This window comes from Anser anser (genome assembly GCF_964211835.1).
Source record: "Anser anser genome assembly, chromosome: 1".
NCBI lineage: Eukaryota > Metazoa > Chordata > Aves > Anseriformes > Anatidae > Anser > Anser anser.
In genome coordinates, this window is record NC_139720.1 from 110,251,798 (window position 1) to 110,276,989 (window position 25,192).

General features: G+C 39.7%; 1 long non-coding RNA gene across 1 annotated transcript; it reads right to left on the bottom strand.

Annotated features, from left to right (window-relative positions):
- Window positions 1–372: 372 nt before the first annotated feature.
- Window positions 373–24,528, bottom strand: LOC310901638. Its single transcript, XR_014585968.1, has 5 exons — window positions 16,156–24,528; window positions 7,771–8,031; window positions 6,184–6,232; window positions 3,310–3,389; window positions 373–2,288 (listed from the first exon to the last, which is right to left on the bottom strand). It is a non-coding gene; the product is annotated as an uncharacterized lncRNA (long non-coding RNA).
- Window positions 24,529–25,192: the final 664 nt, after the last annotated feature.

The window sequence follows — 25,192 nt, forward strand, 5'->3', positions numbered from 1 at the left end:
AAAACAAAAAAAAACCAATCCTTTGTTCTGTTCTTGCAAGGAAACAGAGAGAATTACTATTAAATTTGGGATCCTAACTGGAGGAAGGCATGCAGCTGCGAGTAAACCCCAAAGCCCTAAAGAAAGGTAGAATTTCTGAGACGTCCTTGTCCTTGCTATTTTATTTAAGGTCACATTTAGACAGAATACAGACTGAGGAGCTGTATAGTTTTTGCATCCCCTCTGTGGTATCCAGCACTTCCTACAGCAGCGTGTGAGAAGCCAAACTGTATCCCTACTCCACTGAGGCCGAGTGCCTAGAAATCCACTGTAGCAGCATCCAGATTGTGGGGACACGGCAGTCTCAGTGCTTTATGAAAACAACACCACCAATCCCACCAAACTATGTTCTATCCTCTCACCTGCAAAACTCAGTTTTTAATGAAAAACAGCATTCACTTCTAGTCTGCATAGGTAACTAGGAACCGGAGTTTAATAATCCCAATTTTGTGTTGCATTGAATAGCTTTTAGGTAGCTGAAATACGCTCTGTGTGCTAAACATTGCCATGCTTTTCTTATAGAAAGGCTGTTTAATTAGATTCCCTGTGCCTAGCTCTAGAGTCAGAGGTGACTACTGTTGGAAAATCAAAAGGTAAAGCAGCTTTACTATGTAATATATAGCACCTCAGTGATCTTTTCTTGTGGAATGAGATATAAAAAAAGCTATTTAACTGACCCATATCATGGTTGGTAGCTGACAATAGATACATTCAGAAAAAAAAAAAATCTCACTAAGTACTAAGTGAAGGGTATTTATTTTCCATCCAAGCAAATCTGTAAATCAACATTTAAAACTTAGAAGACATGTTTAGACAGAAGGTAACGGTTTGATGCAAAAACCCTTTGGTTAAACTTGTGGACTGGACTGTGCAAAATGGCAAATTATGCTAGTAATGCCTCCCAGTGCATTAATCATTTTGCTAGCTGCAGTGTTAACACCTCTGGGCCACTACCACTGAAGCCTGCATGACAAGGAACTTCAGCTGGAAACCAATAATCAGTCCTTTTCTTCACAGACTGATCTGTTTTTCAAAACCTAAGCAGTGAAAAAAATAGATCAATTTGCTACATGTTTGATTCTTTCTAAAGCCTCTTTTCCTTGTAAGGGGTCCTTTCCTATTCACTCTGTGGGCATCTCCAAATAGGTCTTCTGGCCAAGCAGTACATATAACCTTCCTCTGATCTCTTTTTGTCTTCATTTTATGGGACCATGCGCTGACTTTTTAATTGAGATCCAGGTTCCCTGCAGACTTTCCCCATGTTGCATAAACTTTTGTGTGGGCAGACTTGCATTATTCATAGCTCTGCGTTAAGTCCATCTCCATTAGTGGATGTTAAGCCACAAACAGAACTTTAATAACTCTTATATGTGTTTTCTGCTTCTAAGAGAGTCTTTAAGTGTATTTTGGATCTTTTATTTATTTTGGTGCTTTTTGTGTTAAGATTAAATTCTAACTTTGGGGCAGACTTTTGTCCCACCTGCTCTGTTGTAGAGAATTTTGATTGTGTGTTGATATTTTTGTAACATAAGCACTAAGTACCAAATACATGCTTTCTGAAAGCTCTTCTGTGCTAGGGCAAGTTATTGCGACAGCAACAAGAGCTTTTTACAATTATCAGAACATTAAGCCTCATAGAAATCATTCATTTGTACTTAACTCTGAAGAACTTAGTCTGCCTCTGTTTCCTAACGTGAAAATTGGAGATACTTGGTGCAGACTTTCATATTCTGCTACAAAAGGCAATTTGCAATGTTTCATTTAATTCTTTTCTTCAGTGTTCCCAATTTCTTCAAGAGTACTTCTTGTCCCATTACTTCTGAATATAGAAGAGCTGTAATTCCAACACAGTGGTCATGCCTCAAGTTTCCTACTTCATACAATATGATGTAAAAGTCAGAGATCTCACAGACATGCTTTGGTTAAAACCATTAACATTATAGGTCCTAGCAAATATACAATTTTAGGATAGAAGATGACAGTAGAAATTTCTCAGGATCCACACATACATTTATTTTCTTCAATAGTGTAAGAGTTGCATAACAGGCTGAGGTTGCTGCAGTCTTCCCACCTCCCCTACCTTTTCCTCTTCATTCATGGTTTATGCCACCTCAGATTTATGGTTTATCACCATCTCAGAAGTACCCATGCAATGTAAGATCATGCTGCAGTCCTGAAGAGCACACTGATCCCCTTTTGTGCAAAAAGCCCATCCTGGTGCAGGTGTGCTACCAGTTGCAATGACGTGTCTGAAAGGGCAACCAATATAAAGAGAGCACAGATGGCAAGAGAGGGCTTGATCCTCTTAGAAGCTTGTCAAATAATTCAGAATTTTTGCCTCAGAAGCTTTGCTTCTAGACAAACCGCAGTTTTAAAATATATGATTCAATCTGAATACCTGGCTCCAATACTATGATTCAGCTGAAAACATTTAAAATAGTAAGGTTAAAATAGAGTTTAGAAGTGTCCAGTTCAATAATGGTGTTTAAAGTAGATGCAAACCACCTCCTTTGTCCCCATCTCTGTACCAGTATCACTGATGATTTAGCAAAGTAATTAAACTATGTCTAATTTTAAGCATGTGAGGAGTCCCATTGGGTTCAAAGAGATCATTCATATGCTTAAGTACATTGCTGAATCAGTGCTGAAATGAAAATAGTTACATAATTACAGGATTATATGAACATAGAGTTGCAAATGTGATGTTTAAAAGAGAAAGGCTAATTTACAGGATGATAGGAACATTTAATTGCAGTTTTAGAGATGGAAGGAAATCCACAACCATAAATAATGGTAGAAAACACAGCATGTCTTTTACAATCACTGTGGTGTCTTTAACTTGGAAAGCTTAAACTGAGAACCCAAGCAGGTGCATGAACAGCAGAGTGCTAAAAACACTTTCATGCACAGCTTTTGTATATTCCATCCTGTACCTGTAAAGCACTTTAATGAAAATATCTGCTTTGCAACATTCTTGGGTTTTTACGCTAATCTAACATCAGTTTCACCCCACTGTAATACTCAGGTGGTAATTCTGAATTATTTGACAAGCCATTCCATTAGCTCAGCTACAGGAGCAGAAATCTCTACCAGGCTGCTGGGCTATGCTGTTTTTTTTTCTTCCCTAGTCACGTATTGCTGATAAAACCCAGCTTTTATTCATCCATGCCCACAGATTTTATGGATTTATAATCCAGAGTAGGTTCCAGAGCCAAGCACCATATATCTACCAATTGCAGAAGTCTCCATTCAGGTGGCAGGGCTGCCTACCTTACAGTGCAATGATGGGTGATGTGAGGGCCTCCCACTGCACGCAGTGCCCTTCTCTTGTAAATTCCCACTTCTTCCTCCTGCAGGGAAGGACAAGTTGCTCATGAAGCATCTGAACTTTCCCTGTTGCAGATTGTGATGTGATGTGTTCAGACAAAACCTTCACGGGAACTATTTCAGGCCAGCGCAGCCTCCATGCAGTGAGGGCAAATGCATTTTGCTGTCCCAACATCAGTTGCCCTGCTTGCATTTCAGATCCTTCAAATGTGATCCAAAGAACAGAAATACTTTGTGTACCTGAGTCCTATCACCCTCTTGGTTTTGCATCCCTAAATTGTGACTACAGAGAGGTTTGTCCCTCTCATCTTTTTATAATCCCCAGCCAGCTTCTGAAGGGAGAGGTCTACAGTTATTCATTGAAAGAGTAAGAGAATAGTCCCAGCCTGCCTTCTGAGGTGCCTAGCAGGCCACATGCTGCTCTCAGTCATATCCAGTTAAGTCAGTGAGGTTACATCGATATAAGCCTACAGTCTGACCTCAGCTGTGCTTTTGTACACACCCAGCTTCCTCAGCTGAATAGCTGGTGACTGTAGAGGAGGTCAGAAACATCTAACAATATTAGCGAAACTGGAAGCTGCTTTGTAGTTGTGTATAAAAATTTTATAAGGCCATGCTAGTCTTTCTCTTTAGATTTCTCACTCCTGCACTCCCTGATGCAGCAATTTTTCAGGGGGTAGCAGTTCAAATGGGGATGGGCCACTGCTCTGCTTTGCAAATCAATAGAGCTTGGAATAAATCTAGATAATCTATGTCTGTGTAAGGGTAATAAGATAGGTAAAGCCCACAAGAAAATCTACTGTGTTAAGAGGAAGTAATTGAGACACTCCTTATTTTGTTTGGTTATCAGGCTGAACAAGTTCGGGGTGGTTTTATGAGGATGCCTGAACTGCAATACTTTTTTTTATTTGCTCTTCAATTCCATGGAGCAGTGGCTCTAAAAGAACACAGTGCTATCAAGCAGCCCAAAACAGTAACAATTTCACAATAAAGACCTAAAAATCACATCAACACAAAATATACTTGTAGAAAAGCTTGGTAGTGTTAAGCTATATCATGCCTCACAGAACAGTTTTCCAAACAAACTTGCAGAAATACTACCAGAGATCACCAAGATCAGTGAAAACTGAGGTAACTTTTCTGCGGTAAGACAGAAATATTCAAATCTTGCTGACAGATGCAATATATTGGGGCTTTATACTTTACCTGATAGAATAGTGTGACTTAAACAGTCAAAAACTGACACCAATGTTGCTCTTTCATAGTCCTTGTTATGCTGTTGCAACTTTATTACTTGGTATCCTTTATTTCTGAAATAACGTAGGATCACATTCAATTCTGGGAGCTTCTGGAGCTGCAGACTGGTGACTGTGCTGTAAGAATAAACTGCTGTGCTTGATGCTCACCTCATGCCATTATGCAAGAACAGATGATTGAAGGTTCATTTAATCTAGCCAATGTAACCCCAGCATCAGGAATATTTACTGGTGCTTCTCAGCATAAGCACTGCTGATGAGTACTTTTGATGAAGCATGTTATAAAACCTTTGCCAACTTTGTCCACTTCCTGGTGGACTTGAGCTCCTGAAGAATTAGTCCGAGAATCTGTTTATAGCTCACTTCTTGGCTGTTTTTCTCCTCCTGACTTACATCCTTTAGACAACACAAAATGGTAGGTTTTGCTATGAATAAACTGCCTATTATCCTTGAAGGGGGAAGGGAAATTAAAAATGTTCAAATCCAGAATCCAGCAGTAGGAATTTCTCAGCAGGGCTGCTCTCTGGCAGCTCATGCAAGCCCCTTCCCACAACCCCACGAAGTGGATGGCAGCTCAACGAGAGCTGTCTCCAGGTCCCCAAGCACACATACCAAGATCTTTATCATAATGTGAAGAAAATCCTTTGGTTTAAAACTTATACCCAAACCAGTAAATCTTAAAGCAGCCTAACCAGTACAGGAACAATACCTGGGGAAGTTCAAAGGAAGTGGTTTTCAATTTAAAAAAAAGTTCCTAATCTTCTAATATTCTCCCTAACAGAAACACAGTGGCAGTACCCTTATCTTGATTACAGGAATTACTACTCTAGCAGCTGGCAAAAGAAACAAAGTGTCTTTGTTTGGTCAGTCATGAAACAAGAGGAAGTTTTGAGATCAATCACAGCTGACTTCCACAGCTCACATTTAAAATACTCAATAATCCCCTGCAGCCTGAGATTTGCAAACACTGAACAGAATTAATAAAAATGAAAAACAGTTCATTTTATTTCATCCAAGCAAGCAGTTTATTTTAATAAAAATATGTAATGCCTATGTTTAATGAAAAAAGGAAAAATTTAAATGAGCTTCACTTATAAAGTGAGTGTGATTTTCACTTTGTGAATGAAGTCAAGCATACCGCGCCTTCATAGCAGGCTCTGAAGTTAAGTACTCCCTTAGGCCAGTATCAGTGTTCTGCTGTCCCAGAAAATTCACCCCAAAGAGAACCTTATTAGCTTGGTGTTTTAAAGGAGAGTTGCAAAGGTTTTTGGTTTTCCTAGTTGTCTTTTAAAAGTTAAGAACATATGCTAGGTTATCATGCAGTAAGAAACATACTGCTTTTTTTGTGCTACCATTTTTTAATCTGATTGACTAAAGAAGTGGTTTTAATTAAAAAAATCATCAAGCTACAAACAAATCTCTGAAAGCTACAGATTTCAAGCCAAGAATACATACAAAAATCATAACCTTGTAGTTCTCTGGTTTATTTCAGTAAACTCTGATCAAAAGCTTCCTACACGTTTTTATGTAATTGGCCAACTAGTGAAACAGTCCTACTTACTTTCTGCAGTCAGATATACTGGAATTCATTTCTATGGCAAAAGCATTCGCTGTAGGAAGAAAAGGAAATTTATTACTTGATTTTTTTTTTTTGCTCTAACTTAGACATACCATGGCATATAATCCCCATCGTCAAATATCAAGGATCTGATTACTGAGCATCAAAGGTTTGATATAAATTATTTTCCCGCTGTGTAAGAGGGAGGTTTTCTGCTCTGGGATTAGGATATTTTAAAAATAAAAACAAATTTTGCAAAAGTCTGGTATTTCCATTTTTAGTGAGCTTTCATCATCCTCATGAGAATGATCCTGCAGAATGGCAACTACCTGCAGAATCATTTAACTGGCTATCAGTGAAACCCTTCTAACTTTGGAATTACTTCTGATTAGCAAAGGGCGCTTAAGGAAACATGGTCACCAACTTTGCCTGGGAATTTTTGCTCCAGATTTCAGTTCGACAGAAGTGAGCAGTGCACCAGTAGCTGAACAGTAGTAAGGAAGAGCACAGATAAAAAGGGCATTATTCCTTTTTAAAGCTGTAGGCAGGCCAATTTCTCCATTTTTATACACCTATTTTTTGAGAGAAGATTAAAATCATTTAAAAACACACTGGGACAAATAAAAGCCCTTTATCATTGCTAGCTACATCCTGTCTCCTAAATCATACTTCCATTTCCTTTAGATATCTGTCAAAAATCAGCTACCATCTCAGCAAACAAAAAACAGACTCCCAAAGCCAACACAGAGGGGCTGACTATGCACATCCTCTGCGTTTCTGGGCTCCAGTGGGTTTTTATTCCCATCTTCAAGAGATGAATTAACTGTGGTTGCTGCAGGGCAGTGGCAGAGCAGGCGTCAACAGCCAGTGACATCCCAAAGCAACATCCCAGTGCAAGTTCAACCTGAGCATTTTCCAGGAAGAGCAGAAGCAACTTGTGACAAACTTCCCCTAAGCAAGACACATCTCAACCGCCAGGAGCTCTCCCTCTGGCAGTTCACAGTCTGTCTTTCCTGGGTTTTGACAAGCTATCAGTATTCTTCTAGCCTTGTATTATATCTGGCTGTCTGACAGCATCTTTGGGAGGTACAATGAAGCTCTGAGCACAGCTAGTCAGGAGCTAAATGGTGCATAAAATGCCGTAAATTCTCTCATGAACACACTGATAGACCAGGCAGCAGGTCCACCTGAGCATCAGATGAGAGCTGTGAAGGGTCTTGGGATTTTATCTAGAAAATGACTGACAAAGTTATTCCCTTTCAACTGCAGACAAAGCCTGAGAGGAAGCTGAGGCTCTATATGGGCAAGGGAAAGGCCAGAGCTTCTTCTAGGTTTTCTCCAGGAATAGTGCTATGATCTCAGACCCAGGAGATCACAAGCAGTTCAAGGCCCTCTTTTCCAGGCATAGATATAAGAACATATATGACTAGCAGCAGAAAAAAATAAGATAGTGATTGTGCTACAAGGACACCATTCACATCCTTGTATTTCAGGACTAATGAAGTAACTTACAAGTAAAGGTATACATTCAGAGTAGAGACCACAAACTTACACAATATACTTCCCTTCTAGGTCAGCTCTGTAACTTACTTTGCAGTTTCCTGCCCAGCTCTTGCCCCAAATCGAGATTCCTTCTTTCAGGTTTAAAATCTTCAGTTGATTTTTCTTCTGTAGGATCACATGGTGAAGCAGCTTTGTCAGCAGCAGTGTTCCTCGATAATCCATTTTACCTTGGATTTCCTTTAGGTGTATCTTCCAACTGCTCCAAAAAGCTCACTCTTGCATATTCCCTCTAAGCAATATTAATATAGGATGGTCCTATGAAAGCCTCCTAACACAAATAGGAACATCCTGCAGAATTGACCAGAAAGCAAAAAATATTTTACTGAAGTTCTGCAAAGTCCCTTAAGTAAGACTCGCAGAAGTTCAGCCAGATTTCTCTTAAGGTACAGGATTAAGAATCTGGACATCCTGCTTTTTATGGCTGACCAATAGAGATTTCCAGGAACATTAAGTCACATCCTCTTGGTTCTTCAGCTTTCCTTAACAAAACTGTCAGAAATTCCCACCTCATAAGTGCACTGAGAAACTAAACCCATGCTTTTCAGGCATGCACTAAACATGGAATAGATTAAGTTCATGCATGTTGAAAGTGGGTAGCATGACTCTCTCCCTCAAAAGTACCCAGCAACTGTACTCAGCTTGTGTCAAACACTTCCACACAGATCAGATTTGTCTTTGTAGCAGCTTGTTAAGAGTTTATACTTAAGGAAAACCAAAAAACTAAAAACACTATACTGGAAAATACACTTTTAGTAGGCTTATACATATTTGAATGAAGAATTTTCAGACCATTAAATGCAATGCCTTCCTGAAGAAAATATTCTCTTCTGATCACTTCTAGAAATAGCTGATATGAGGCTGTGACAGCAAATTGGCACAGATTTGAAACCAATCCAGGTACACTAGTGCAAAAGGCTATATGTTTACCCTCATGCTGAATTAAAGCGTATCAATGTTTTTAACATGAGCTTTTGCTTCTTAGCAAGAAGGCATCAACAAATCAGAAACATTAAATGCAAAACATTTCTATGAATTTATAAATAGGTCTTCTACATGACACATTAGGTTATCAAGTGGTAGATAAATTCACATCAGCTTGTGCAAGACTGTTTGCATACTTTGAGTCTTATTTTTAAATTAGGTTATCAGATTTGGGAAAAAAATCCCAATAGATTAAATTAAAGAACATGTAAAAGTGATTAACACAATAATAGTCAAATACTCCTTTAAGGTGTTATTTTTATGAATACTACTGAAAAAACTGAAGTGTGACTTGGTTGTTTCACAGCCCCTCAGTGCACCTCCTTTCTCCCAGGATCATTTTATTGGAAATAAGAATTCATGAGAGAAAGTCTTCAGTAAAACTGGCATTTTCAAAACATGCAGATTTGGATCCTACAAGGCCTTCAGCAAGCATCTGACTTTCATGCTGAGCTCAAGAGAAAAGCTGAAGATATGGTCAGTGGGAAAATTAATGTTCCAAGGGACTTTTCTATAAACAAATAGGGGAAGATGTCAGCACACATTTCACATCTGTTTATTTTACAATTAAGATTAACCAAATAACATTGTACCATGTGCTTAAAATAAAGAATTTAATGTTAAACTTAATATTATTTCAACTGAGAAAACACATCTCTCCCTGCTACTGTGTTCTGTGCATACATATGCAGGATACAGGTCAGATCAGTGGCTCAAGTCACGCTGTGTCAAAAAGACTAAAATACTGCATTTGTTATATTTCCTGGATGCAACAGCAGCTCTGTTTCCTGGGGAGCTATTTATAACATCATATAACGAACATGGGAAGTTCTCTGTTCTGCAACCCTACAAATACTCCTTCAGAAGGACCAAATCCTCTGAACTATAACTCAAACACTGAGCTCTGCTGTGAGTTTGATAGCAGGTCTGACTGCAAATGTGGTGGTTGCATGTCTCCATGGAGTAGCTACATCAGTCACATTTGTAATTACAGCTGCCTTGAGGGTTTGGCAAAGTTGGCTGTGTGCTTCCATTAAACAGAAGCTGTGGGTCTCCAGGTGTCTGACAATCACTTGGAAGTCAATCTGTAGTTGTTTATGCCCATCTCACTAGAGCTGCTCCTCACGGCATCAGCCAAAGGGACAGCAGCAAAGATGTAGCACAACATCACAAGTGGCCGATGAAAAGGAGGCAATGGGGAGCTTTACAGTCTGCTACTAACAATTCTGCATTTTGCACTTGGCAGGACTCAGACTCAGAGGAATTCACTTGGAAGTGGGGCAAAAATCACTAAGAGCTGGACATGCTAAAGATTCCCTGGAAGATCCTAAAATAAATTGGTGTCCTGGATTTATTCCTAAAATTCTGTCTTCTCCCAGTACTTACTGTATTTTAATACTTATCCTTGCTTAACTACCCTAATTTTATCTTTTAAGGATGAATTAAAAGCAGAAGCTCTGTCTCTTCTTCCCCAGCCTCTAAAACAAGGCCCCAGACTGTTGTAACCATTTTCCTCTTCTGAGTTTTACACATCATATCCTTTTCATTCTCCAACAAGACACTGCTGTTGCCAAGTCTGGGGTGACACTACATTCAATTCCTGTTATCTTGTGACTTCAGGCATGTAAAGTTTACCACAAAATCCATTTTGTTTCTTGCCAAAGGAATAAAGTTTAAACCAGCCTGTGCATTAGAGTTTGTTACATTTATTGCCTATATAATTGTGAAGTAAACTTAAAATGGAATAGTATAAATAGATATGATTCCTCTGAGTTTATCAGAGCCCCCCCGCCAAAAAAAATCTAAGCTAAGCAAGCATTAACTTATTCACTTTTTTTTTTAATAAACAGACAACTATGAACAAGCTATTCTAGCTTGAAATTATCATCCAAGCTCTTTCCAGGCCATACCCCATCTGCATCCCATGTTCACAAGGAGTACTGGGGTTCAATGTAGTTCATTGATAAGTATTTGGTGTGTTTGTGGTGGGCACAGGAAGAAAAACCACATGGTGGTCCCTTCCCTTACCTTCCCGCCCCCACATTTTGCTTGGGGAACAGGGCTTGAGGCCGAGTTGCAGTGCACAGCTGCACAACCAGATTAATGAAGTGTTAAATCTGCCTCTAGTTAAAAATACATTGACACATAAAAGTCACAGTATCTCCTACCACTACCAACTCTCACAGACAAGAGTTATCGGAATAAAATAAGTAAAGGTCATAGTGGTGGAGAGAAAGAAGCAATTTTTTGTTGTTTTTGCTTCTACCTCGAGTAGATTGACACAAAGAAGAACATTTAAATGCAATACTTTGATACGCAGAGTGGAAGAGGATGCATATCAGCCATTAGTCAGCCATCTTTTATCATTCTTGAAGACAGCATCTAATAATCAGTCAAAGTCTGGGATAACATCTCAACAGTACACCAAAACCATCACACATGCTGTGCTCAATTTCTCCCCCATTTGCTGAATACGTTAACTCAGAATCCAGATGTAACAATAGCAAACCTCACCATCTCCTTTTCAGCATCTGGAAGTTTGACAGCAAATAAAACAGTGGTATTCATTCCTGAATGAATAGTTATACCAGTGATAAGGGCTACGATCAGAATGTTGCTAAAGCTTAACCTTGGGAGTATTTGGAAGCAAACTTTTGCCTCTAGAAATACAGTTGTCCTTCAAGGACTCAGATTTTCTAAATCAAACTCCTGCTTTTAATCTGCCTCTAGAAGTTCCAGCTTCTATACTTCTCATGAGCACTGGAAAGAGAGAAGACAAAAGACAAGACATAAGAGGACAATATTAGCCTTTAGCTACTTCCCTCTTTTGCTTTTAATCTCTTAATAAAATGGAAGTTGTAATGAGAGCTTGCAATGGTTAGACAATTTGGTATTTCAGAAAACTGTTTCTTGAACTTTATTAATTGAAAAAACCTCTTCATCTCACCTGGAAAGAAACAAGTCATGCTGGTATCATGGTTTTAATCTGTACACAAGTCTGTTGAACTCTTAATTTGATCTCCCAGTATCAAGTTTGTACGTGAGAACACTGTTAAAGTCTTAAAGACATGGTCTTCACTCTGGTGTCTGATAAATTACTGTAAGTTTACAGATCACAGTCTGCTCTAGATAAGGCATAAGCAGCATTATGATGGCTCCAGGTACTTTCAAAACTAGATTAAGTTCTCACAGAAAGTTTCCAATGGCAGAATCAATTCAATACAAAGGTCGTCTCTGTATCCCCTTTTATATAAGCTGGGCTTTTTAAATTATTTCAGGTATTTTCTCATATTTGAGATAACATGTCATTTTCTTTGACTGTCCTACTAAAGAGTTGGTGTTTCCCCCAGAAAATTGCAATTCCAAGTTTTCCTTAATATTTCATGGTGCTTTCAGATTAAGTCAGTATTTACTTCTTCCTCATTTGCTCCTGGCTGGTAAACTTCAAGTTTGAACTCAAAGTCTTCACGAACAGAGCAAAAAATTATGGAAACCTACTATAACATCTGTGCATACAGTTTGTGTAGATGCTTAAGTATCAAGAACTCTTCTATTTCTCTGAATGGAAATTATGGCTCAGAATATTTCCTGGTAAAGTCACTCAAATCAGCATACTGGTTGTTTGTCTTTCACTTCTGAGACAATGTAATATCAAGTACACTTGATCAATACATCCTACCAGCATTATGTTTAGAAAGTCTTCCTGAAGCCATACTTCGCATGTATGGTGAACACTAAAGCCAGTGACAAGACTTCTTTAACCAGTGTCTGGGAAAAGAGCCACCCACACACTTAAAAAAAACCAAACTTATAATGTTATATATCTATTCAACACAAAGAATATGTAAAGTTGGAAATGTGTTTTTGGAAAATAGATTTCTCCTCCAGCAAAAAAATCCTTAGTTTTTATTCTCGGATAGAACTGAGACTCACAATATGCATCTCATTTAAACATAACCATAATTATCAGCATTGGATATAGGTAGTATTTAAAGAGTTTACTGAAGTACTCCAATGGTTAATTTTATTGCACTTGTTTCTGTCTCTTCCAGTAAGCCATGTGATCTATAAATGTAGTTATAATTGCTGAAGTGAATAATATAAGTGAAGTCTCTGTACTTGTCTTATCTACAAGAGATATTCCCCTGCAAGCAGAGGACTGCACTGGGTCTCATGTTGGAAGAAACCCTGTGCATGGTGAGATACTGTTATAAAAAAGCATCACATACCATTACATGACAAAAAGATACATTCTCCAGCAGATAATAGATCCCAGACCTAGCTGCATATCTGATTAAAGATGGTTAATGCCTTGCACACCAGATCCCACTTCCACAATTTCTGGTTTAAAAACAAATGCATTTGTACTAATCTTGGTACTAAATTGGCTAAAACTGGATAAGTCATTATCAAGGTCTGAAACAGTGAAATGCTAAGTATAGAGGGATTGAAGTAAAAAGCCACCTTTAGCCAGAAGAAAGCATCCCAAGATGATGAATGACTACCAGAAACCAGTGCATCCATTAGCACCAGGAAGCCCACAGCAGTTGAAGACAGCCAGGTAAGTCATCATCCACTTAATCATGTGCAACCTCCAGCTGCTGGGCAGCAGTGAGCACTCAGGGCTTAGTAGCCCTGCTGCACAAGGGCAAAAGAGGCAGCTGAAGGAAAAACCCTGCAGGACCTGGGTCACGCTCCTTGCTATTTCACCAGCAAGCAGTAGGGATGACTGGTGAGAGGGCTTCAGCAGATCAGGGTGCCTCCTCCTCTGTGATCTGCAGGACCATGGCCCTTACCTTTGTACTTCAGTGCATATGCAGCACTTTGACTAGAGTAGATAGGTACTCTTGGCTGCTTGTACATTTTCCAGAATAGCTGTTCGTTCACACCTAGTATAGAAACCCCAATTAGTATGAACTTCAGGCCTTTGGAAGATTTACCTTCCATTAATGCAAACTATATCTCAAACTCATGTATTCCAGTAGTCATTTAGAGGAACTCTTCAGACAAACAGTTGGGTGTCAAGAATGAGAAGACAGACCTGTTCCCCACAACAAGCACAGTCTGGTGCTTTGGAGGTGTTTCAGAAATAAGGTTTGGTTAGTTTTAAGACAAATTACATTAAGAACATGTAGCATTTCTAATGAAATGCTTTGTATTTGCCCTAATTAATCTTGTAATTACATCTCATTCTTATATGAAAAAAATACAAAGTACTAACCAGTAGAGTATAAGTGAAACTGCTGCTGCTTAATGCCAGCTGACACAAGTCTATGTCTTTATTTGCCTTCTAGGTAATGCCTCCAAAATACACCAAGAGTTACTGTATTGCCCTTCTCTTTGGTTTTCATGGGTAAACATTGTTTTTCCCCCCGCTGAACTGGTGAATGAAGTTGCCATCCACACCTTTTGTACATGAATTAACATACTATTGCCTCCGGAATAATAAGGTTGAAGGATTAAACTGAAAAAGTTTTCCTCTTAATCCAAAAAATATCAGAAGAATCAAAACTGCAGTCATCATGCAGTAACTGGCTTCCAGAAACAATTTAGATCTAATTTCTTTACACCATTTCCTGGCTGACCCAAAGAAAAGCAAATAGAAGATGTAAGAGTACCCTCGTTGCTAGTGTTAATATACATAATATTTACAAAATACATCTTTGGAGACCTATTTCACCCCTGAAACATTAATATATTTTCTATTTACTACTGAAAGATTAGGCATTCAAGCAATGTGGAGTGCCAGGAAATGAATCCAGAGTTTATTTTAATAGATTCATTGTTACCTGCAGACACAGACTAAGCAAGGATTTCCTTCAGCAGTGAATAGCAGCCTTTCCAGCTGCTGTAATGACTGCCTTATTCGACATCTCAGTTGATAGTTGTCTGTGCCTTGTTAGTTTGTTAAACTGACATCCACACAACAGAGAAAACAGTTTTAATTTTAATCTCCATACTCTAAACACAAGTAGATTCCTCACACATTTATGGTAGAATTAAGACATGATATCCAACCAAATGTGATTATGAGACATGGATCCGAATTACCCAGCACTTCAGATATCCTTAAGGCAGAAGCTGCTTTAGGGCTAAGGACTCATCCCTCTTTCTGTGTACAGTTCCTTGCTGCAGCCCACAAAGCTGTCTGAAACCTGGACACGTCACAGAAACATTTGGAAGGTTGTCAGAGTTGCACCACACAGTAGATATTCCCTTAAAGAGATGACTGTGGGAGTATTAAGGATATTTAGGGGCAATACCAGGCAGCTGAATAGTTAAAAAGGAGAGGGAGGAAAACTTTTCACAGCATACATCTTCCTTGCCCATTTTGTGAGATACAGCTGGATTTGTTCCACAGCTTTCTCCCCCTCTGATTTTGTTTGTTCTCATTTTTAATCACTCACATTGTTTACATTAGAAATGCAGAAGCATGAAAAAGATGTTATAGAGGATGACATTGACAGCAAAAAACCCTTGAACTTCCCTGTTTTCTGAACTTTTTCTCCTCCTTGCATGCTGGGGACACTTCATAAAACCTTCTGGGTCTTACAGGCTGAGGAGTGTGCTGGCAAGTGATTCACATCCCAGGCATAGTCCTGTTCATTTGAATTAATGTACTGCTGTGATGGGGAATCATTTATTTCTGTGCCTCCCCTCCTGTCTCCCCCATCCATTCTCCCTACAAGTTTGTTGGTTTTTTTTTATACATACTAATACACGAAGGTACATATGTGTAAATAAATACACGCTCACAGACAAAGCAAGCCATATTTCTGTGGCACTAAAGCAAGAAGATGCAGTTACATATCAGACAATAAAAACTGACAATTAGACAATTGTCAACTGACTTTAGACAATTACAGGTTTAAAGCTAAATGAATGACTTGCCATACTATTGTCTAAGAAACATTTGTGTGTACCACAGCCAAAGAGTACATATAGCTGAGGAATTTCAGAAACAAAAGTGTTGGTCACAGGATGCTACTACCATTACTGTTCCAGCAAAAGGTCAGATTTGAAAGAGTTTTCTTCCTTTCTTGAAATAGAAACTGTGATCTCAAGAACATCTTCAGTCTGGAGCTCCTACAGCTACAATAGTGCCTGAGAATATCTGTAATTTATAGATGCCTCTCCCCAGCCTCCTTTCAGCTTATTTCATCACTATCATGACAGTAGGACTCAATGGGTACCACCACAGCTATGCAGCATACTATGAACGGTTCTTGAAGTAGCTGTAACTCCTTGTGGCTTAAAGCCTTTTTTTTTTTTAATCATGTACTCAATAAAGGCCCTTTCTGTGTATTGACACAGCCAAAAGAGATCTAAATTGCTTTTCTTGACCAATAGTCAAAAATTCAAGAGCTGCAGGTCTCTTATCAAGAGGATTTTTCCCAATAGCATACAGGGAGAAGCCAGGGGAATACTCACCTCTGGTGACTGCAGCATTCCAGATGCAATTCAAAAACAAAACCACAGATGTCCAGTACCATTTAGGTACCACCAGTCTAATTCACCTGATCTTCTTTGTCAGTCAACTTCAGAAGTCAAAGGAAGCCACAGGTCCTGGGTCACCTTTATCAGCCCCACACTACCCCTTCCAGGTAACCCAAAAGAGCTAAACTGCTTTGAAGCTTTATATTTAAGCAATTGAATTCCCACCCCAGGTGCTTAGACTACACATTTCATCTGGGATCCACCTGTAGGCAATGAAGAAAACAAGGTGTTTTCAGCAGGTGATTCATCTAACTTAACAGCTATCTAACATCTAATAGCTATCACATGATGGGTAGCTCTTTCTTCAGCAGCTCAAAGTCTTAGCTAGCCTAAACAAGGTATATTTAAAAGGAGATGTGCCAATACTTGCTATTTTTATAAGGGCAGTGAATTTCACATTTATCTACCTTAAAGATAGTGATTAGGAAAAAAAAAAAGGTCTAATAAAAAAAAAATAAATACATCCAGGCTCTCGAAAAGCAGTGCATCCTTCCTTTTCAGATAATCTTCTTTTTAACAGGCAATATTGTTCTCTTTCTAGACAAGTGCTTAAGTCAGAGCTCAATGACAGCATAGGCTGCCTGTTATCTAATAAACATAATCAGTTCTATGGTCTGTTTTCCCTTCTCATCAATATAGTTTAAGCAACATGACAGGTATAGCTTTTATTTGTTTTCTTGTTTACTTTAATGGCATGAGCATGACTTACTGTCTGTGTGAAGGCCAATCCATTGGCCTTTAAAAGAAAAAAGGTGGGAAATTGGCAGCGGTCTGAAGAAATTGCAGGAACCAATTATTCTGCTACCAAGTGTCAAATCATATTTTTGTTATTATGCATCCCTGGGTACATAAACTGTCAATTTTGTAGAGATTTTCAAATAAAGAGAAGAAAAAATATACCTGTTCACTCCAGTGCGTATATACACATACATATATGAGAAAAGATCTGTCACAAGCCCCAAGTCTATGGCAATTCCGACCCTGCTGAAATCAAAACCAGCTTGCATAGCTTGGAGGTGTAACAGTAAATTAAAGATATTTGTGACTGCTCTTGGCTTTGGGGCCAAGGGCCACCGAGCACCCTGAGCCCACAGAGCACCCTGACCCCCAGCTGGCCTAGCTGTGAGCAGGGTGTGAACGGGCTCCTTGGGCCATGCTGACTCTCACAGTCATTCCCAGGAGCTGTTTGGCAATGTGCTGGTTCACCTGGGCTGAAACTGTTCAAAAATTCAGTATGGAACTGTGTCCCAGTGCCCAGAGACCTTTACACCAGTTGTGTAGACACGTCCTTCCTGACTGCAGCACTGTTCCAGACATCTCTTGTAAGAGTGGCTTAATAGCAGCCTCAGGAACAAAACTTCTGATCTGACACTACTCACTGAGGGCTAGCATGAAGCTTGGTGCTCCTCTGACCACCACAACAAAGGGAAGACTGCAAAGGTGAAGAGGAACCAGACTGTATGAACCCTGGTGCCAGGAGAGCCAGGTACTTGCAGTGGGAGCACCTCAGTTGATCCACTGCAGGAGTATCTGGAAATAGAGAGAGCGGTGAGATTTTCTTGGTGAAGACGTGGATCCAGTTGTGCAAATGGTACAGAGCTGTATGCTGGGCAAATGGGAGGTTCTTCACACCCTGAGAGTCAGCGGGGTACTACCCAAAATCTACACGAGTATTCAGGCATTCAGCATTGGCTCCAGCTGGAGGGAAGCCAGCAAAGAAGATCACAGATACTACCTGTGGTAGAGATGACAAATGAGATAAGGCAAATGAAGTTTTGAATGAAATTTGTGGCTGGGTAGAAGAAAGAACCGCATATTTCTCTTCAATATCGTCTGTGCTAGCACCTCAGGAACGCCTTTGGTTGTTTTAAGCCTTTTACGTGAGTCTTTCTGTAGCTGTTTCATCTGTTTAACACTACTAATTCCTGCAGTTCTTAACTCTTGCTATATGGGAGCATGAGGATATCAATCAAAACCTGCCAAAGATTTTTGTACGTATACTGACTGATCTTTTTCTCATTGAGACTGGGATTCTGGGGCAAATGCTGACTTAAGCTAAAGAAATGCCACAACTGTTTAGCGCAGATGATGCTTTATTTAACTAAGAAACTACTGAGAAAGAGTCAATATTCTTTTATGACCGTTTATTCCAGAATTCACAGAAACTTTGTCTTCTTTATCGCCAAAACATGAATAAATTCCACTGTGTCCCACAAAGAGGGTGCCCTTTCTGAAATAAATGTGAATCTCATTCAGAACAGAAGGCCAGTTATTTATTTTAGAGACAATACAAAGCAAAGGCTCACCATAAGAGCTTTTGGTTCCTTGTGCTGCTTATTTAGAATAAGGCTTATAGTATAAAGCCAAAATATAGAAGTACCTATGCTTGGAGTACAGTTTCAGGGAGGACAGAGAACAGCAGGCTTATTTCTAATAGTGTTCCCTCTTTTGCCTTTGAAAATGTAGTAAAGACATGCTGTATCTTCTCCCTATCAGGCAGCTGAGAGAACCCCCTGTGGGTCATAGTTTCTCAGATTTTTGACAACCCATATTAAGCAAGTTGAGACATGGAGAGAGATTTACAGTGATATTACTCTTTTAGTTTCCAAATGATTTGTTTATCACATAATCATTTATGGTTAAAAAAATTAGATGTTGAAATTAAATTGTTTTGTATATAGCATTGTGAATATATATGGACACTTCGATCACTAACTGATGCAATAGATTGTCTCCCTGAGAATAATTTAGATATTAGACATATGTGTGCTTCCCTGCCACCATGCCTATAAGTTAAGCTACTTAATATGATTAGCTTCTGAAATGGAATTTACTGAACCAGAGAAGACAAGAGAAAATGAGGAAATAAAGTTTTCTTTACTGATGAGTATTGCAAATACCGCGGGTCATTTTGGCCATGGGAATCTGAGCTTTGTCTTGTTAAAATTTCTGGCAGAGAACAGAAGTCACACAAACACTGTCTTCCCTTCAGATGACAGTTTAAATGATAGGGTTTAAGAAGCTCAAATTTAGACTTAGTTTATGAGAAAATCATTCACACAGTACATCGGCTCTACCAAAGGAATCATACAGAGACTGAAGACAGTAAGAATCAAGATTGCTGAATTGTTCTAACGACATTCATGTCCTCTGGATCCACAAAGATAAATCTCAGACCAGACTTTGGTCTATGGTTTAGTATGAACTAGATTCTTGCTGTCTGCCTTTCTTTCTGTAAAGACACTGAGCCACAGTTGTCAACGTTTTCCCAAGGAAGCAACTTTCTCTTCATGAGACTGACCAACTTATATTGCAGGGTTCAGCCTGAGGCAATTTCAGAGTCCAGATGTGAAATTACTCTAATTAAAGAAAGAGAGAATAGAGAAGGGAAAGGGAAAAGGAAAGGGAAAAGAAAAGGGAACGGGAAAGGATAAAAGGAAGACTTCCAAGTTTGACAATCAGCACATCTGCACTATCACCGTTTCCATGGACAGCAGTGGTATTAATTACTGTTGCTAAAGCAAGCAATTGATCTTTTAGTCATTAAAATGTTGCAAACAGTAGCTTCAATGTAAGGAACGTTCTGTTCAGCTGAGTTTTTAGTAGTTCAACTTTCGTGCATTTTTCATAGTAAACATACAAACAAGACATTAATGTTCAGGTTAATCTAGATCTAGAAGAGATCTAGTTCAGGATCTAGAAGAGATGGAAGAAGTAGGCTTCTTCCCTAGTGTTATCTGTAAGATAGTCTTTATCCTGGAAAGGACCAGACAGACCTGTACTGGGAAGGCATTTAGCTATACAAACTTCAGTTCAGCTGTGTGATTGTGCAGGTCAGACTCTGGTTCCTGAGATTAGGAACTAGGAAGCACAAAGAAGGAAAACTATTCAGAGAAACGGCATAAAATCAGCAGGAATTCAGACACCTTGAATACTGGGGAAGAAAGTTTATGTAAATATAAGTCATGTTTTCTAATAATTAAACTCCTGGATTTGGTCATTTCCTGATTAAGCTGTGTGAAGAATTAGGCCAATTAAATGGAGTAAAGTACGAGAGAGTAATTCCCTGCCACAGTGTTTTATGTGGGGACAGCTTGTAACAACAGCATTTTAAGTAACTGCAAACTTTTCAAAAATTTATACTTATTTATTCATCCTTTCAATCTCCACAGTTTTCAGTTGAAGGCAAATAGGAGGCCAGGGGTACATGAAAATAACAATCAAGAGCTTCTAGGAAAGCACCAAGTTTATCCCTTTTCTGGGAAAGGCAGACAAGTAACCTTTTATTTTTACCAAGACAGAAGTAATTATTGGAGTTCTGTTTGTACAAGTTTTTTTTGGAGATTCTTTTGAAAATCATAACAGGAGGGAAAATAAAAGGTGGCCTTTCACAAATAGCTAGGAGACCCTGAAGAAACTATTACTTATCACTGCATAAAAGGAATGCACTGTTCAAGAGATGTCTGCAAGCTGGTCTCCCACTGCTTTGAGCCTAATTTGGTTGCAGAGAAACAGAAAAACAATGGCCCTTGCAAACTCAATGTTGCACTGCAAAAATCTGCTCTAATGTTAACATGGACCTTCAGCTGCCATCATCACAGTCAGATGTTTTGGAAGTGTTGACTTTCTTGTATTGTTGATAAAATGTTATGAGAGTATTTGTCCAGTGAGTGCTTCATGGCTTTTTTTTTCCCCAAAGTTAAGTACATTATCTCATCTGTTTCAGAACATTTTCCTTTCAGACGAACCATATGACATTAGACTGCTGTGAGTATGATTGCTGCCAAGTATCCTTTGTCTCTTCAATATTTAATTACAAGTCCAAAGAATGACACAAATGTAGGAAACTGTAGTATGAAAAGCTGTGCTTACTGCAACCCCTTTTTCTCAACAAGGAGAACAACAAAGTCAGAGCAAGGTTTTTAGCTGAGTTGAATGATGAAAACATGACGAATTTTTTTTTCTTTTCAAGAATATTCATTCATATTTTCTAGAACTTCAGCTGCTTACACTGATTTGCTTGCCTTCCATGAATTTCACATTTCCTGTCAAGAACATTCATCTTGCAAATGAGATCCCATAGGAGTTATGCTGACCCGTGCAGACCCGCGTGGCATGGCTGCAGGTGTAACTCCACCACGGCAGCATTAACTCACGCGGGTCTCTTCTCTCCACTCAGCTGTCAAGGTCTGTCTCCTGGAGCAGTCTCACACCTGTCTCCACTCTGGCCTTGCTCTTGATGTGAGTGTGGTGTGTATTCACTGTGCTGATCCACTGGATCTGCATGAATTCAGGCATGTCCTCGTATTCCCCACAAGAATCCATGTATGGTCTAGTATCACTCAAAGAACTGTTTGAAAAAGTATGAATCACCTATCTTGATACACAAAGAGAAGATTGGAGTACAAATTGTCCACATGAATTGCTCTCGTATTTAGAAGCTCATCATTAGATGACGCACCAGTCTGGTCCCATAACTGGCCACCTTTGAGGGAAGATGAATTTTTAGCATCTGCCAGAGCCCTCATATTCTTCCCTATTTCTGTTATCTGGGCCATCAAGTAATGAGCTCCTGCAGGTTCAAAGGAGACTCAGTCAGTATCCAGAGACATTTTTATCCCTTTTCTGCCTGCTTCCTCGTACTCTTTGTGTGATTTAATCCAATATAGTCATGTGGCAAACCATTTTACAGTGTTAATACACTGTTAGAGAGCAATACCCAATTCCCTAGGGCGTATGTCCTACAAAATACAATTTTATTATTATCTGCCCTGCCATCATTTATGCAGAATGCTTTAGTTCTGAAGGAAAATTAGGGAAAATAAGAAAATTAAAGCACTGGCATAGAACTAGAAAGATGAGGGAACAATTTTCCCCAGTAGGGTTCTTAAGGTTAAGCAAAAAAAAAGATCTCTCTGGTTGCCCTCCAAGCAATTCTCCCAAAAGAATACAGAATAGTACAGAGCTGTACCATCTTTTGTTAAACTACCGATGTTTGTCCCTTTTATAGTCCCAAACAGTAATTTATTCCTGGATTGGCTGAAATACTAGCTCCCTGGTGTTGCCACTGCAATGCTTCTGCAGAACATAGAGCAAATGTAAAACAAAAACAGCTTAGGTGTGTATTTATGTCAGAAGTGTTGAGAAGGAGAGAAGGGCATTTTCAGGAGGTAAATGACCATATTGTTCTCAAGTGAAGGAGGGGACAGCTCACCATGACAGGGACTTCTGGCCTGTGAATCAGCCTTGCTGGTGATGGGTTTCCTTAAGCTACAAGTTTTTCACTGGGCAGGTCTCATTTATTTCTTCCAACACTGATATTCAAATCTTTCATTTTACTGTCTACATGTACAGCCTAGGCAAGCCTTTTTAGACCCAGGCTCTTCCGGCCTTCTAACACTCCTTTAGGTAAGAAGTATCCATACTATAGGGAGCATCTTGGGGGAAGAGGAAGCTTCAGGGGAGCTTGTAGAGCGTGGTTCAGTTTTCACTGGGAATCATTATTTCTCTTGCAAAATTCCTCTGTCTGTAAGCCACAACTGGGAAATTCACTTTTTGATTTTTTTTTTCCTTTTGTCAAAAGCAATTTTAAAAAATTCTCAGAATCATTATGACTTCATCTGTACCCACAAACTGATTTCTGTGGAGGACAACCCGCTGTTCTGGTTGAAGACACAGGTCCTTTCTGCTTTGCATGGACCTCTGTATAGTCTTTCTTTCATGAATACACACACACATCCTCTTCCCTGGTTGTTACAGGTTGTATAGATGATGCGACTGTCAGTTTCCTGAAAGCTTTTTGCCTAGCAGACAGGGGCACACCACTCCCTAATCTATTCAAGTCCTTTAACAGCCTCACCAGCATCCTATCTCAACCACTTGCAGACTTTAAGTGGTTCTGTTTTACAATACCCCTGTGTAACAGAAAAATACCGTCTCTACCTCACAGTGAACTGAAGCACTGCAAATATTAAATGTTGAAAAATCACAGCTGCAGTGGAGTTAGGAGCAAAAGCAAGGTACATCCTATGTTAGTGTCCTGTTCATTCAACCATCCTATTAACAGTTATATATTTGGAAAGGAAAATGAGAGTAGAATAATGAGAGAAGTAGACATAAATAGAAAGAAAAGAACTGTGGGAAAGAAAGATTTATCATCAACATTTTATGGAACAGGCAAATGTTTTCCATTTTTGACTGCCTGAGAATGTCCCGTCATATAACTAAAATGGCATTTTGGACATTTCACAGAATCACAGAATGGCCGACGTTGGAAGGGACCTCTGAAGATCATCTAGTCCAGCCCCCCTGCTGAGCAGCATCCCCTAGAGCACATTGCACAGGATGGCATCCAGGAGGGTTTTGAATGTCTCCAGAGAAGGAGACGCCACAGCCTCTCTGGGCAGCCTGTGCCAGCGCTCTGTCACCCTCACAGTAAAGAAGTGCCCTCTCATATTCAGCCAGAACCTCCTGTGCTTCAGTTTGTGCCCATTGCCTCTCGTCCTGTTGCTGGGCACAACTGAAAAGACCAGCTCCATCCTCTTGACACCTTCCCCTCAGATATTTATAAACATTGATGAGATCTCCCCTCAGTCTTCTCTTTTCCAGGCTAAACAGGCCCAGTTCTCTTAGCCCGTCCTCATGCGACAGGTGCTCCAGTCCTCTAATCATCTCTGTAGCCCTCTGGACTTGCTCCAGTAGTTATATGTTCCTCTTGTACTGGGGAGCCCAGAACTGGACACAACACTCCAGGTGTGGCCTCACCAGGGCTGAGTAGAGGGGAGGATCACCTCCCTCGACCTGCTGGCAACCCTCTTCCAAATGCACCCCAGGATACTGTTGGCCTTCCTGGCCACAAGAGCACATTGCTGACTCCTGGTCAGCCTGCTGTCCACCACGACTCCCAGGTCCCTCTCTGCAGAGCTGTATTCCAGCAGGTCAGCCCCCAGCCTGTACTGGTGCTTGGGGTTATTCCTCCCTAGGTGCAGGACCCTGCACTTGCCCTTATTGAACTTCATGAGGTTCGTCTCGGCCCAACCCTCCAGCTGTCAAGGTCCCTCTGAATGGCAGCACAGCCCTCTGGGGTATCAGCCACTCCTCCCAGCTTTGTGTCATCAGCAAACCTGCTGAGGGTGCGCTCTGTATTTCATATTTCAGTTGTTGCTTATGTGAGCGTGGGATTTTTTAGAAAGACAAAGGACAATGGGAGCAGCATCTGCTTGGACCCAGGAACCTAGGGGAAGGCAGGAAAGAGAAAAGCAGAACAATGAGAAGAAAACCCCTGGTTACCATTTTGAGAACATCTCACAAATAAGTTAAACACTGACCACTGGCCAGGTATTTCTCAACACTGTAAGAAAATACATCACTAGATGCCTGCTATTCAAACTGAGGCAATTTGGGGTCAGATTTTTGTTCTGAGGAAATGGCTCAGAATTTCAGCCACTCAAGTTTCAGAAACTCAGGCCAAACTCAGTTTGAACAGGAAAAAAAAAAGGGGGGAGGGGAGGAGGGGGGATGGAGGAAAAACAGCCATTCTCCAAAGTGAGCGAAATAAGAGAGTTCCACTGACCCTCATAAGTAGGGTGATCAACTCACCTTTGGGAAGCTGTTTGAAACTCAAAGGCTGTATTTAAATAATTATGTACACTATAATTTTATAGTGTTCCCATATTCCTGCTAGTTTCCTACTATTCCTGCTTTCATTTTGATCAAATTTTCTTTTGAAATAAAAACAAAAATCTAGGCATTAAACTACCATCTCCCAAGACAACATTATTATTATAAAATAAAAGCAGCAGATTTAGAGAGTTAATAATAAAATATGGATTATGTTTTCTTGGGTAGAAAGAATTGCTTCATAATATATTGCTTGCAATAAAGGGTAAGCCTCAGATTTGGTGCAGCAATATTAATTACCAAGGAGAGAGAATGGAAGAAATCATGTCAGATTGAGATTCTTCTGAATCGC